Source organism: Camellia sinensis, chromosome 4 (assembly GCF_055761805.1).
Source record: "Camellia sinensis isolate YWXY chromosome 4, ASM5576180v1, whole genome shotgun sequence".
Lineage (NCBI taxonomy): Eukaryota > Viridiplantae > Streptophyta > Magnoliopsida > Ericales > Theaceae > Camellia > Camellia sinensis.
In genome coordinates this window covers 25,788,673-25,804,639 of record NC_138964.1, presented here as the reverse complement: position 1 = coordinate 25,804,639, position 15,967 = coordinate 25,788,673, and the positions used below count along the sequence as shown (strand labels likewise).

The window sequence follows — 15,967 nt, the reverse complement described above, 5'->3', positions numbered from 1 at the left end:
CGTATATCTACTTAATTTACTTACTGCATAAGCTATATCTGGGCGAGTGCAGTTCATCAAGTACATTAATCTTCCAATAATTTGGACATATTCTAATTGAGAAATACTTTCCTGTATATTCTTAGAAAGATACAAATTATCATCTACAGGAGTTCTAGCAAGATGATCATCATCTTTGCTGAATTTGTCAAGTATTTTCTCAAGGTAATGAGATTGTGACAAAGCATATCCTTCTGATGTTTTGGTAATTTTCACACCAAGTATTACATCAGCAATGCCCATGTCCTTCATGTCAAAATGTTTATTCAACATTTTCTTGGTAGTTTTAATCATGTCATTATTACTACCAATGATGAGCATATCATCTACATAAAGACATACAATGACATAACCTTTATCTGTGTTTTTAATATAAACATATTTGTCACACTCATTAATTTTAAATCCATTTGACATCATTGCCTTGTCAAATTTCTCATGCCATTGCTTTGGCGCTTGTTTTAAACCATATAATGATTTAACCAATTTACACACTTCTTTTCTTTTCTTGGAACAGAAAACCCTTCTGGTTGTTCCATGTAAATTTCTTCATTTAACTCACCATTTAAGAAAGCGGTTTTCACATCCATTTGATGAATTTCTAGATTGTATAGAGATGCAATGGCAATTAGCATTCTAATGGATGTTATTCTAGTAACCGGTGAGTATGTGTCAAAGTAATCAAGACCTTCTTTTTGTCTAAAACCTTTGACCACAAGTCTTGCCTTGTATTTGTCAATTGATCCATCCGCTTTCAATTTTCTTTTGAAAATCCACTTGTACCCAAGAGGTTTACAACCTGGTGGCAAGTCCACTATTTCCCAAGTGTGATTTTGCAAGATGGATTCAACATCACTGTTGACAGCTTCTTTCCATAAAGGAGCTTCAGGACTGGACATAGCCTCTTTAAAAGTTAAAGGCTCATTTTCTAACAAGAATGTTAGAAAATCTGGACCAAAAGATTTTGATGTTCTAGCACGTTTACTACGCCTAGGTTCTTCTTCCTCATTTTGGTCTAACTCTTGCTCTTGATCATGTTCTTGATCATTACTAGTAATAGCATTAAAAGATCTCTTATTATTACTAGTCTCTTGTCCAGTCTTATTTGGAAATACATGTTCAAAGAATGATGCATTTCGAGACTCAATAATAGTATTTACATGCATTTCGGAGTGTTCTGATTTATGAATCAAAAACCGATATGCACTACTATTCTTGGCATAACCAATGAAAATGCAATCAATGGTCTTATGACCTATCTTAGTCTTTTTAGGACTAGGAATAGCCACTTTAGCCAAACACCCCCACACTTTTAAGTATTTGTAAGATGGTACTCTTCCATGCCACAATTCATAAGGTGTTTGATTCACTTTCTTTCGGGGTATTTTATTTAAAATATAATTAGCAGAAAGTATTGCTTCTCCCCACAAGTTCTGAGGTAATCCAAAACTGATTAACATGGCATTCATCATTTCTTTTAAAGTCCTATTTTTTCTTTCAGCAATTCCATTTTGCTAAGGTGAGTAAGGAGCGGTGGTTTAATGAATTATTCCATGTTCTTTACAAAATTCACCAAAAGGTGATTCATATTCACCACCTCTATCACTTCTAAGTTTCTTGATTTTCTTACCAAGTTGATTTTCAACTTCATTCTTATATTGAATGAAAGTTTCCAAAGCTTCATCCTTGGTTCGAATTAAATAAATATAACTATATCTAGTATAGTCATCTATAAGAGTGATTACATACTTTTTTCCACCTCTGGTTTGAATTGATTTAAAATCACAAATGTCACTATGAATTAATTCAAGTGGTTCCGTACTTCTTTCAATTGAATGAAAATGAGTTTTAGATAATTTTGCCTCAACACAAATTTCACATTTATGATTTGAATCAATGTCAAATTTAGGTAAACATTCCATATTAATTAATCTACGCAAAGATCCATAATTAACATGTCCTAGTCTACCATGCCATAAATTTGAAGACTCAAGCAAGTAAGAAGAAGATGTAGTATTATTAATAACTGAGGGTACAACGGTCATTACATTTAACTTGAAAAGGCCATCAGACATGTAACCTTTTCCTACATACATCCCGTTTTTGGTAAGTACAAATTTGTCACTTTCAAAAACTAGCCTAAACTCATTCTTACTCAACAAAGATCCAGAAACTAAATTCTTGCGAATGTCCGGTACATGCAGTACATTGTTGAGAGTGAGTTCCTTTCCAGATGTCATTTTGAGTACAATCTTTCCTTGTCCTTCAACTTTGGAAGTTGATGAGTTGCCCATAAACAGTTGTTCACCATTGTCCACTATAGAATAAGATGTGAACATCTTTTTGTCGGCACAAATATGGCGAGTAGCACCAGTGTCCACCCACCATTCTTTAGGATTTCCGACAAGATTTGCCTCGGAAACAACTGCAAAAAGATTGATATCATCTATACCATTGGAGATATTGACCACTTCAGTCATGTGGGCTTGAGCAGGCTTCTTGCTTGTTCTTCTTTTGCTTTTGCCTTTGCTACGGCAATATTTGGCCTGATGTCCCTCTTTGTCACAGATGTAACATTTTCCATTAAATTTGTACTTTTTATTATCCCCCCCTTTAGAGCCTTGTGATGAACTTTCTCCCGAAGACTTTCGTTTCTTGGTTTTTGAAGCATGTTCCACCACATTTGCCTTAGACTCCATAGGATGCTTACCAGCCCGCTTTTCAGAATTGTGGTTGTCCTCCTCAATTCTCAAACGCACAATTAATTCATCCATAGAAATTTCTTTGTGCTTGTGTTTGAGGTAGTTCTTGAATTCCTTCCAGCCTTTTGGTAATTTTTCAATTAAGGCTGCAACTTGGAAGGATTCACTGAGAGACATACCTTCTGCGTGAATGTCATGCAGAATGAGTTGGAAATCTTGAGCTTGGCTGATCACAGTTTTTGAATCAACCATTACAAAATCCAAGAATCTGCCAACCACAAATTTCTTTGAGCCGGCATCTTCCGTTTTGTACTTTTTCTCTAACAATTCCCAAAGTTCCTTTGCTATCTTGATTGGACTGTAGACGTTGTACAATGTGTTGTCAAGTCCATTCAAGATGTAGTTCCGACAAAGGAAATCGGCATGTTTCCAAGCATCAACCGCAGCAACCACTTGCCGGTCGGTTTCATCCTCTTTCAGGATAGGAGCATCTTCACGGAGGAAACAAGCTAGGTTCAGAGTTGTAAGATAGAACAACATTTTCTGTTGCCATCTTTTGAAGTCAGTTCCTAAGAACTTCTCTGGCTTTTCACCGTGATTTATCGGTACTGTTACAACAGGAGAGGGGGTTGGCAACATTGCAGCCACCACAGTAGTACTTGTTTGGGCATTTGTTTCAGTAGCCATCAATTCTAATATATAAAATAAAATTAGAATTAGAATTTATACTACACAGAAAATTAAACCAAATTCACATAATTAAATTCTGTAAAAATAAAAGAAACAAGAATGTAACTTTTATTTTCCAATTAATTTGAAAATAAAATAAAATTTTATTTAAACAAATTAATTCCACAGAGAAATTAAATTTTGTAAAATAAAAGAAATAAAAACTATAACTTTTATTTTTCAATTAATTTGGAAATAAAATAAAGTTTTATTTAACCAAAATAATTCCACACAAGAAATTAAATTCTGTAAAAATAAAAGAAATAAAAACTATAACTTTTATTTTTCAATTAATTTGGAAATAAAATAAAATTTTATTTAACCAAATTAATTCCACACAAGAAAATTAATTTCAGTAGCACTTCAATAATTAAAATACTGAAACATAATTTTAAGTAATGAAAACTCAGAAAATAATTTCTAAAAACCAAAATTAATTTCTGAAAAAATTTCACAAAAGTATATTCCGAATTGTTAATGACACCAGTATCGTACTATTAGTTGTTGTCAAAGAAAAGAGATAGTATATTACTACTATCTATCAAATAGCATATAATCACTATTTGTTTTTTCAACCAGAATGTTATTTTGTAAATCCACAGAAAATAATTTTCTATTGAAAAAGGAAACAAACGAAAAAATTCTGTAAACAGAATAATTCGGATTTGTCTTAAGATTGTTGGAACAATCTTCTGTGTAAATAAAATAACTTGAAATAAATTCAAACAAAATAAATAAATTACATACCAGATTTATTTATCGAACCGAATTAAAATTAAGACCAAGTCGAGTGTGTGACACTCTGTCCTTAAGACAGATTCGCCCCGCTACGGTGCTTACGGTTGAGTGGCGTCTATCTCCCAAGATACAATGATCTTCACAAATTTGTAGAAGCACTTCAAACAAATTTGTTCGACGAACCAAACCTGTGTTCTACCTCTTTGAATATTTATTCTAAAACTAGAATGAGGAATAAAATACATAGGAAAAATTCTGGACAACAAATGCAAAATAAACGGACTGAATTTTTTCCTCTGATCCGGATTGCTAGGAAAAAAGCTGTATATATAGCCAAAATATATGACCCGAACAGGTACTAAAGAATCCGAACAGGTACTGTTTGACCGATGCAAGAATATATTTTTCAAACTTTGAAAAGTACCGTTGGAAACCAAGTTAAAACCTACTATAAAAATAGTATTGTCATACAAGCCATAAGTGGAACAGTAACAACCTGTTGAAACTTTAATTATTTAAACTATTGAAATATATATATATATATATATATTAAAGAATAGTTTAATAAATAAAGGAAGATGTATAAATTTTAGGAAACCACACAGGAACCCAAAATTTGAATTTCGAATCAAATTAAATTCTCATATTTACAAACTTTAGGAAACCACTCAGGAATCCAAAATTTGAATTTAGAATTAAATTAAATTCTCACAATAATTTTTATTGAAAGAATTCAAAAGAATTTTATCTAAAAAAAAAATTAATGTTAGACCCGAAAATGACGTTAACTTCCCATTCACTCATAAATGGTTTTGACGAACCGTCTTCACCATGTGACTTGCCACACGGCAAGGAACACTTCACCTCTTCGGACCCACCCCAAAAGACGTTTGGGGCCCACTCAATTTTGGGCTCAAAGTCGGCCCAAAATATGCCTTATATATAAACCAATTTTCCTACAATAGCTTGGAAGGAATTAGAGCTGAAAGTTTCTTTTGTTTATTATGTTATCGTTTAGATTTAAGCCAAGGGCTTTATACGTATTGGATTTGTATCCAATTTTGTTGGAACCAGGCACTGGCTTGGAAAGATGTAAGCCTTAGGGGCACATGAATATTTGTTTAACTTTCCTTTCTTATTACTACTTGTAACACATGTTGCAAATTCATGATGAATCGTTTATGAATGTATAAGGCATGTGACACCTTTTGTATATCAATTTTGATTAATGAAAGATTACTATTTTGTTTATGTCACTGTGCACATGTTGTTGGGAGTCGATTTATGGCTCCACGTTTAATGATTTATCGGCTTCTTCGCCTATTTACTTGATGTTTAATTCTAGTTTGTACTTATCTTAACTTTTGATTTTTTAATTTTTGAATATATATGATTTGGTAATTAGTGAAACTAATTTTGATTTGACTATGAGCATATGGCAGAGTGAGTAGTATTATACTGAGAGCATAAGAGTTAGAAAATCCTTGTGTGTTACTGTTCACCTCCCTCAAACGTGCCCTTTCCAGCTGCTAAACCCTAGCTTATCAAGTACAAACAATCCCCTACTTATTCCCATACCTATTAGCTACTAATTTAATCTTAAAATCCATAAATCAGTGTAATCCAGTCCCTTTAATTGCACTATTTCAGAAATGATGCAATCTGCAAGTTATAGAAATCAATTCAATTCTGCCCTCTTCCTTTTCACAAACACGAATCTTTCTTTTACCTCTTACAACACTAACCCTTGAAGCTTTTCAACACCAAAGCCCAGACCCACACCCACAGTTGACACCCATATCCAAGAACATATACACCATAGGTCTAGACCAAGTATAGAATTTGTAGAGCTTTTGGATATGCAAGGGCGTGTAAAGTGCCTTTTGGCAGTGGCATCTTTTCATACACAAGAAGCATTCCCATGGGGGCCTCGATTTATAAAATTGTTTACTTATCAAAAAAAGGAAATTTAAGATAAAGAATTGAAGGGTGTAAAAACAACCCCAAAATTTTGTGTCTTCAATCTCAAACCACTACCTTTTGTTGCAATTTTTGGAACCCGTAAATCCCCATAATTTACAACCCATCCAGCCTTCAACAACCAATGTCACCCACTCAAAGCCTATTTTTTGGTTGCCATTTATTAGCCTTGGGTTCACTACTAGTAGGAGCAGTTAACCTCATCTTGTCCTACATTGTAGGTCATTAACATATGTTGTCACTTCACGCTTCTCCTTCTCTGTCTTCCCACTACTGGCCTTACGAGGAAAAATAAAAGACGAAAAAAGCTGGCTGCTATGGCACAAAGCATCCAAGTAACAAAACACCCAACAACACGAAACAATAAAAATAACAATAACAAATGTAACAAATATTTTCTAACCTTTGGGGGGTAAAACACATTTGTTTGCTGCAGCATGGGCAAGCCAGGACTCCATGAATGAGACAACTTATCTTCTGTAAGAAAACATGTCAGAAACTCGCATACCATTTTTGTTTCTTTATAATTACTATTGAAGCAAAAGTTAGTTTCAATTAGAACTCAATAAATCATCTAACTGAGTCTTTATGTACTTGGGAGGGGAATCATAGGAAATGAACCTACAAAAAAAAAAAAAAAGGGTACTCCCAAATGCTAACTAGCCATTCAATGACATAATAGCTTACATACTTATACTGAACCACAAAAGTTATAAGATCAATAATGTGCATAAAGAGAAGAAACACAATCCAAAAAAAGACAATCAAACGCTAAGTATTAAGTTCCCAAACCAATCTCTATTGCTAAAATCTAAGTCTCCAGCCTTTAAGATAAAGCTAACTTCCACAAGCCTCAGAGCAGTATCTTTCTCCACATGTTTGCTCCGCACCTAGAAGAACCAAATTATTACTTTATGTAATAATGTGCTGATATGCATTACTGCATGCACATGGAACACAATTTTGTTACTTTAACAACATACAATCATAAACTTATATTTTCATGAGGAAGCTAAGATATCCCACCAGAGAAACTGAGATCTTTACAAGTAGATACTATTGGAAGAGTGGCTGGAGAAGCTGGGACCTCCATCTCATTAGGTAGTGTTTGGCTATTGGATTTGTGAAGGGATTGCAAAGAGAGAAGAAGAAAAAAAATAGCTTCTACTTCATTAATCTTTTCTTATTGTTGTTTCCATTTCATTTTATTTTCCTACTATCAAACTCCTCAACAAATCCAAGATCCAAACACAATCTTAGAGAACAAGATACTACTTATGAAATCGAGAATCGTGAATTGAAATCCTACTGGTTGCAAAACAAAAGAGGATGGAACATGTATTAATACATACATCAAGTTGTTGCAGCTGCAGATATTCCTCAATACTATTACCAGTCCTCTCAAAAACTTCAATCAATAGCATAGCCAACCTCATAACCTTCTTCTTCTTATGAATCTGAGTAAATTTCCCATGTTTAACTTGTTCCATAAAGTTGATCTCCTCATTAATTAGATAGACAAAATGGGATTGTCGTACTTGCCATTTAAACCATCCATGAAAAGTGATGGGAACCAAAACATCTTCTCAAGCAAGAATCAGCAACATAGCCAACTCAATGAGCTTTCCTTCCATGGCATAATGGTAAGCTAACTCTTCAACATCCTTGGAGAACCATGCAAGCAACTTGGTAACAGCCAACTCCTCCCTCTACGAAAAGTAATTGAAGAAGAAAATTATATTAGCTCGTTCAAATTCAAAACCAAACATATGTAGCTTGGGGTCTAACTATGAGAAATAATTCTTCTGCAAAAAGACAAACCATGTCCAAATCACAAAGTGTTACTATTAAGTTAAAAGCAGATTATTCTGGAGACAAAGAGTGCATATAAAAGCCAATTGTTTTGGATATAAGATTCATATAATATGAGTCTCATATAGATCTTATACTCATGTAAAATATTTAATAAAAGTTTTGATAGAATTTTTAGAATTTCTAATATTTTTTTATCAATCTCATAGATAAAGGTGAAAAGATAATATCAAAAGCCATATCAACGTAGAGGGCTCTAATTTATATAGTGGTCATTTGGGAACTTCAATAAAAAGTTAAAAGCTAGATTTCAATTCATTTTAAATTACATCACTTCTCACAAAAAAAAGTTAAAAAATTAAAAACTCAATTTTTAACCATCTTTCCAAAACATCCCATAATCGGATCAAATTGGCTGGATTTGAATTTTCCTTATTTGTTAGCCGATCACAAAATTGAAAAATCACTTATATTACAATTGCAGTTGACTGTTAACATTTTCAAAACCAATCATTCCTTAATCAGTTCAGATTGGTCGAGTTCGGCGAGTTCATGATTCTTATGCATAATTTTAAAATATATATATATATATATATGACAATAATAATAAATCATTTTTCCTTTTTAGAAGGCTCGATATTCTAAAGCTAGCAAGAAAAAATAAAGAAAGAGTAAAATCTCAAAATTTAACATTTAATTATGATTTAACTTAAGATATACTAATTTTATTACTCGGTTCAATTCCTTTTCCTTACAACATATTAGCTTAATTTGCATTCTGTTTGTTTTGGATGGAAGATAAATGCCCCCAAAAAGGTGTCGGGGATGTTATTTTTGTGTAACTTGTGGGGATATTTTGACCTAAAATATGTCTTTTTCCAACTAAAATTGTGTTTATCATGAAAATGTTCAACAAATTAATATAGATAAGTTTTGAAAGATTTCTCAACCTCTACATAGAAGATTTGGGAAAGAGTAAACCCGGGTATTTGTTTGGGGGATTAGAGGGTAGGATAGGACTCCATATTCATTCCATGTAATAGTCCAATAATGTAACCCGCACTAATAGTCCAATCAGACTATCAATCCCTTATTTGTTGGATTGTTGTGTCCCATGGGGATGTGGGATACAAAATGGTAAGATAACTCCTCCGGATTATAGGGCAAAATGACATTTTGGCCCTCCAGATTATTGTACTTAATAAAATAAAATAAAATTTAAAAGTTTCAACTAAAAATTAAAATAAATTTATTTAATTTTTATTGATGTTCTATTTATTTAATTTTTTACAAGTTCTAGCCAAAAGATAAAATATAATTTATAACTCATATTTAGTATTCCTATTAGGTGTTTGGGTAAACCTAAAAAAGGTAAAAAGTCAAAAAATCACTACAAAAGCAAAAAAGTTTATATTATTCACAATTATTTTGGTGGGAAAACAACAACAGTATTTAGAGGCTAAAAAGACCGAAATGCCCCTTTTTTTGGTCCTTTCCTCACAAAATGGAGGAATAATACAGCTAGGGCACAAATGTTCGCACCTTACATTCTCACCTCAACATCTCCTCTTGTTCTGTACACAGTCGGCATTGAAGGCGGACAACCCGTGACGCACACACCGCCGACTGTCGGAGCTCCGCCATAACCTCTCCCTTACAGCATCACCGAAGCTGTCCTAACACGTGACTGTCCATCAAGCTGACACCGGAGCTCCGCCAACACCTCCCCCTTACAGCATCACCAATACCGGATGGAAAGGACCAGTCGACGTCCAGATCTACACCACCACTAAATAGATGTTGACCATTTCAGGCCGCCCCCTCCCCATAAAAAAATAGAATGTAACAATTTTTGGCCTCTGTTTTGTATTTATCTCATCTTTCCCCCTGAAATTTGTGGCCTCTGTTTTCGTTAAATGTTTATTAATTTTTACTAAAATTGATAATTGAAACACAGAATTGTTCTACTCCTTAGTTATTAAATCAATCGTTGTTATTCTGAAGTATGAAATTACCTACAAACTGTAAAAGGTCACAACTGCCTCACCTTAAAGTGTAAACGGCATGACATATTTGTCTTCAACTAGACAATGAATTTGGTGAACATGTGTATCCAGACACTTGTAAAAGAGGAAAAAAAAATAGTAAGACAATTTTTTGTGTGCAAAATAATTACGCTAACTGTTTATTAAAAGGATTTTTTTTTTATGTGTTTGCATGTTTTGCAAAACACTTTTCACCCCCAAAAGCAGTTGTTGAAATTAATTTTTAACAATTATTAGATTATATTTATACATTCTTGTTTCTGATAATATGTACATGAGTCCCATTTGTGGTTGTAAGAAATGTAAACTGTTGGCCACTAAGAACAACAACATGTGATTAACTGTGAAATTAATCACACACACACTTTACAATCTAATCAAATTACTTGCGGCACTTGAAAGTCTTAGTTTGAAAATTCCCATTATTGTAGGAGTAAGGTATTATAAAGAAATGAAGTACATTAACTAATTAATCTCACACATAATTGCACACAGACACTATGTCCACACAAGGTGAATTTGATATATAAGAGAACTTGTAAACCATGTCCATGTTGTCATTTCATTGTTTTCATCTATGGTCGTTTCCAAAATAGACGATGGCTTCGTTTGTTTCTTTTGCCACGTCACCGCGTACAGTGTCGTTCTGTGCGTGTGGCTTTGGGATGTATGTTGTGAAGATTTCAAGATCTTCACGAAATCCAAGTCGTGCCTACTAAATGCCCTCATGCAGTGGTGAGTAATGACATGAACAAGTCCATTTACATGTTTTAGAACTACACTAATACATGTGTCTATTCAGCCATGTCATTCTTGGATTGGCTGGTGTGACGAATTTGGCCAAACATCCATGCCTGATACTCAACAATCACTTAAGGACATGGTCTTCTAGCTAAGGGCTGACATCATCAACCTGCAGCACTCTTTGTATCTCCTACAAATTGTTACGTTTGCCTTGTCTATTGTCAATGTTATTTTGTTGTTTTGTACTTGATTTGATTCGGTTCGTAGGGAGTATGTATGTATTTGCCATGTGATACTTTTCATGTTTTCCGACTAGTACAATGTGTAGTATGCTAGTTTCATGTTGACAATGCAATCTTCTCTTTATTTGCTTTGCTATTTTTTGCTTCTCCTACATGTTCGTTAATTCCGATTGTGCATGTTATGTTTTACATTATGTGATGCACGTATGCCACAATTATTGCTCCAATGTTGTAGCTGCGTGGATCAATCCCGAACACTGTCTGCGCTATCCAAAAATTTGCATAAGCGGGCAGTAGTCAGCCACACGGTAACGTTTCGAAGTCTTGTTTTTTCCTTAGAAGCACAATTCCTTGTCAAACTATATGCACGTTAGGTTCAATCATGCACTGTAATTATTTTTCTTTTCTTTTTTTTACAAGTTTGACAAGAAATTTTCTGTGAAGCACAATGACTAAACTGACCCAAAAAAAATACAAAAACAAAAACATAACCTGTCAATTGTGGCTTTAATTATATGTTTTTTCCATTGTAGTATGGGTATAATTTGTAAGGAGTGTAGTATAGGTACAATTTGTCTGTTTTGGGGCATAATTTGTCATATGTGTATAATTTGTCTGAAGCTACAAAAACATAGCTTCACAAAAAAAAAAAAAAAAAAAAAAAAAACCTTCTGAATTTGAATCTTCTAACAAATAAACCCTCAGTTTGAGCCTTCAGTTTAGTCATATGGGCATTCATTTGTCATAGCCTTTATTACCTTCAAGAGTATGGGTATAATTTGTCATATAATTAAATAGGACACTAAACCATGAGCATATCAACAACAACCAAAAAAAGAAAAAAAAAAAACATAGTTAAAACAATAATTAATATTCTATATTGTGTGATTCATATCCCATTAGGTAAGATAGGCTGTACAAAAATATAATTAGAGTGGGTGGAGATGAGGAAAAAAAAGATGTGCTTAAGGCCACAATGGATAAAAACTTGTAGAAGATGTTAAGAGCAATAAGAGTAAACAAGAAACATAAAGGAAGTCAATGATTCCTATAATAATCAACGTCAATGAAAACTAAAATAAGAAGAAGAATACTCTCCCCATAACATACTGATTCATGATTCTTAAATGAAGCTTGAAGCAAAATGATCATATGTAACCAGAAAAGTTCGCAACTAGCTAAGCATGCTTCAAAATGACTCCATGAACTTATTGATTTCATTGAAAAGTGCATGGTAAGCACATGTACTGGGGAAGTGACCAACACTTCCCTGAACTTTCACTCAAGAAGAAAGCAGAGGTTTTTCCATAATGACTGTTTAAAATAAGAAATGAAATTTTTTTGTTTTAAATTAACTGTTTAAAAAAAAAACTCATCCATTTATGTTGAAAAATTTTCATATCATATTGATGATTTGAGAGACTCCAGATGAGGTTATTTCACTGGAACTAGTGTAAAACCTCTGCTTCCAAAATTTTGGTTTAGACTCAAAGCTAAGTCATGTTCAGACTTGTAAATTTCTAAAAATGTAGGAGATACTGTAAGTTAGTCATGACAGAGTATTATATTTCTTACATGAAAATTCTTCTGTCCTAGCAAGGATCGTCAAATAATATGGAAGCATGTTGCTATGGTGGCCTTCTTTTGAAACATTTATTGCTATTTCTACTGTTGTATGTTGGTGTTTCCTGTTATTGTGCACTACTAGTTGGGGTCCCCATTTGTTGTAGTGTGTAGGTTTGTTGATTATTTTGGGCCTTGATGTTTGGGCGTTTGTTGATTATTTTGGAGCAGTTTCATCAAATTTGTTAAATTTGTAGCTACAATTTGACTAAAAATCTACTTCTCTATTAGTTTAGCTACTCATCTTCACAAATAAAGGTAATAGGATTAATAGTAGTGATGACAAATTGAAGTTTTTGTTCTGCAAGCTGTTTAACTACAATGTAACAATGTTTGATATAGCCATTCATAATTTCCTAGGGAAATTATTATTTACTTCCATGTGTGTAATGTTTTTTTTTTTTTTTTTTTTTTTTTTTTTTTTTTTTTTTTTTTTTTTTTTTCTTCAGATTGACAAGAATGCTGTGAAGTTCAAAACGAAGCCATTAGAGCATGTGGAACTTATGCGAAGGGCATACGAAGGTGCCACAACAACAGAAAGTTTTGCTTAGACACCCGGCGTTGATTTTGACCCGGTCGCAACGGATGACGTGCCATCCCTTATAGATGCACTAGATTGCGAGGACAACAGTGGGTTACTACCTTTCCAGCCTGCCGCCCATAGTGAGCACACCATTGATGACTGTGCCATGTCTGTGAAACAAACTCCAATGGCTGGACCGACGAAACGAAAATTTGAAGGCAGTAGTCAGGGTCAGCAAAAAAAGGGCAGAGCGAGGAAGCTTCGAAGTTGGAGAGTAGCATGGAAAACCTTTCGTTATCAGTTAAATCACAACAACGCAAGCTCCGAGTCCATCATGATTACCCACATTCAACGCCGGAGGTGATTGGCAAATGCCTAGAAAAGGTGTACTTCCTGAACAGTCTTGGCCCGGATGACCTACTTATTGATTTCGCTATTTCCCTAATGGACAACCCGGCAAATCAAGCCGTCATGTTGTAGATTCCCACGGACGACACGGTAATTCGTTGGCTTCGAGTCAAGCAGTCCCAGATTTTGGGGTGCCCATCTGGCCCAACGCATGGATCCGGAATGGGGGGTTAGTGTTGAGGAGTTGTTAAGCCATCATAGTTCTTGCATTTTACAAAAACTGTTCCCAAATGTATGCTTAATTTGAGTCACCGAAACTTTTTTTTTCCCTCTCTGTTGTGCTTGTGTTGCCGAATAATTGTTTGAACTTTGTTATTGGATTTCTGTTCTATTTTAATAGTATGCATGTTACTGTTTGAACTTTGTTTGCTACATTTTCATAGACCAAACTATTGCATAGAGAGACGACATTCATACATTCATACAGGGACGAATAATTGGACCAAATCAGTTTAAACACAATTTTTATAATGGTTTAGATGAACTACACAATTTCTGAATCTTTTTTGAATTTTGTTTGAACCAAAAAAAAAAAAAAAAAGTAATTTCTCTATTTGGAGTGTTGTGTGATTTCTATTCCAAAACTGTCTGGTTTTGTTTTTTTCTTGAAAATAGTTTACGAATTTAATAATTGCAACATACTTGCCAAGACAACCCAAAAATTATAATTGAAAAAAAAAGTTATAATTGACCAAAAATTTAATTGAAAAAGTTAGCAAGGCAACCCACATAGGGCTGCCACTTTTGTCCTTGCCCATCTTTTCCTTCACATGAAAAGAATCTTTAGTTTTGCATGCATTTAGTCTAAAAAAAACAAATTTTAATTGAAGAAAAAAATATATTCAAAAAACAAATTAATAATTGCAACAAAAAATTTAATTGACAAAAAAAAAATTTAAAAATTTATTTTTGTTAGTGAAATATTTAAATTTCTTTTTAAAACCAACGTAAACTCATTTCTTTAGCTTTCATTTTTTCTTTAAATTTATAAATTGAGACAACCATTTATAAACCAAAAAAATAAACAAGTACAAGTTATATGACAGTTTTTTTAATTGTTGTAAATATAAACTAAAAATTTAAAACGAAATGGTTACCAAACAGACTCTTAATAATTGTCGAAATTATTTTCTGAAAATAATGATGAGTACTATGTTTTTCGAAATCATTTTTGATAAAAATTACAGAATATATGATTGTACCGTAAAAAAAAATTATTTATGATTGTACTGAATGAAAATGTTTAAATTTCAAAGTGAACAAAATATTATTATGATGTACAAAAATATTATATTTTGTGGTGAGAAAAATTGTATCATTTCAGAAAGATGAAAAATATTTTTTCATTAGTACAACAATTTTATTGTATTATGCACCCCATTGAAATCCTGAACAAGGCAACCCACGTGGGGCTGCCATGTTATTGTCCTTGCAAATAGTTTCCTTCACATTGGTTTTAAAATGCAATTTTGCTTGCAAGGTTGGCAAAGCCCATTTATTCTCTCTCTCTCTCTCTCTCTCTCTCTCTCTCTCTCTCTCTCTCTCTCTCTCTCTCTTCCTCCATTGTTGGTCACCCTTTGAGGTTCGTATACATAACATGGTGGACGAAGCTGGTCTTAGTAACATCCACAGAAATGCACTGTTAGAGGCAGCAATCGATGAAATTGCGCGGGAAATGGTTGTAGAAACTGACCACAACTTGGTAGAAGCGTGGAACATTGCGGCAACGTATTATTACAATAATTACTACAAAGTCTTGTGAAATACATCAATCTTGTCAGGATGATTATGGATGTACGAGTTGTTTAACGGCCACCAAGTCCAGTTTGAAGATGCAGTCAGTATGGCCCGACCAGTGTTCTTGAAGTTGTGTGACACTCTACACGATTTTGGGTTGACAGTGCCGCAGCGAGAGCATGGGGTGCCACTCGAAGAGAAGGTAGCGATTTTCATTTCAGTTTTGCAAGGAATTTCATGGAGGAATTTGCAAGAACGGTTCCAACACTCAAATGAGACATTGTCACGGCATTTTCACGAGGTTTTGCAAGTTATGATACCATTTGCGGCAATTCATAGTAGGAGTCTTGAGCCCGATCAAGTCCAACAAGGGGGCCATCCATATTTACACTCCAAGACGTAGTATCGGCCATTCAAGGTGACACCGTGTAAAACTTTTTGTTTGACGAAGTCATTCATAACATATGCAATAACAAGTCACATTTTGCAGTTTGTACTTGTTTAGGACTGCATTGGGGCACTGGGCGACACTCACGTTATGGCCCGTGTGTCAAATGAATACGCCTCTTTATACTACAGCTGGAAAGGCATGCCAACACAAAATATTATCGTTGTTTGTGACTTTGATTTGTGTTTCACGTTTGT

General features: G+C 33.8%; 1 long non-coding RNA gene across 1 annotated transcript; it reads left to right on the top strand.

Annotated features, from left to right (window-relative positions):
* The first annotated feature begins 9,520 nt into the window (after nt 1-9,520).
* On the top strand, nt 9,521-13,957 carry LOC145824526 (uncharacterized). Its single transcript, XR_014366134.1, has 2 exons — nt 9,521-9,842; nt 13,104-13,957. It is a non-coding gene; the product is annotated as an uncharacterized LOC145824526 (long non-coding RNA).
* Nucleotides 13,958-15,967: the final 2,010 nt, after the last annotated feature.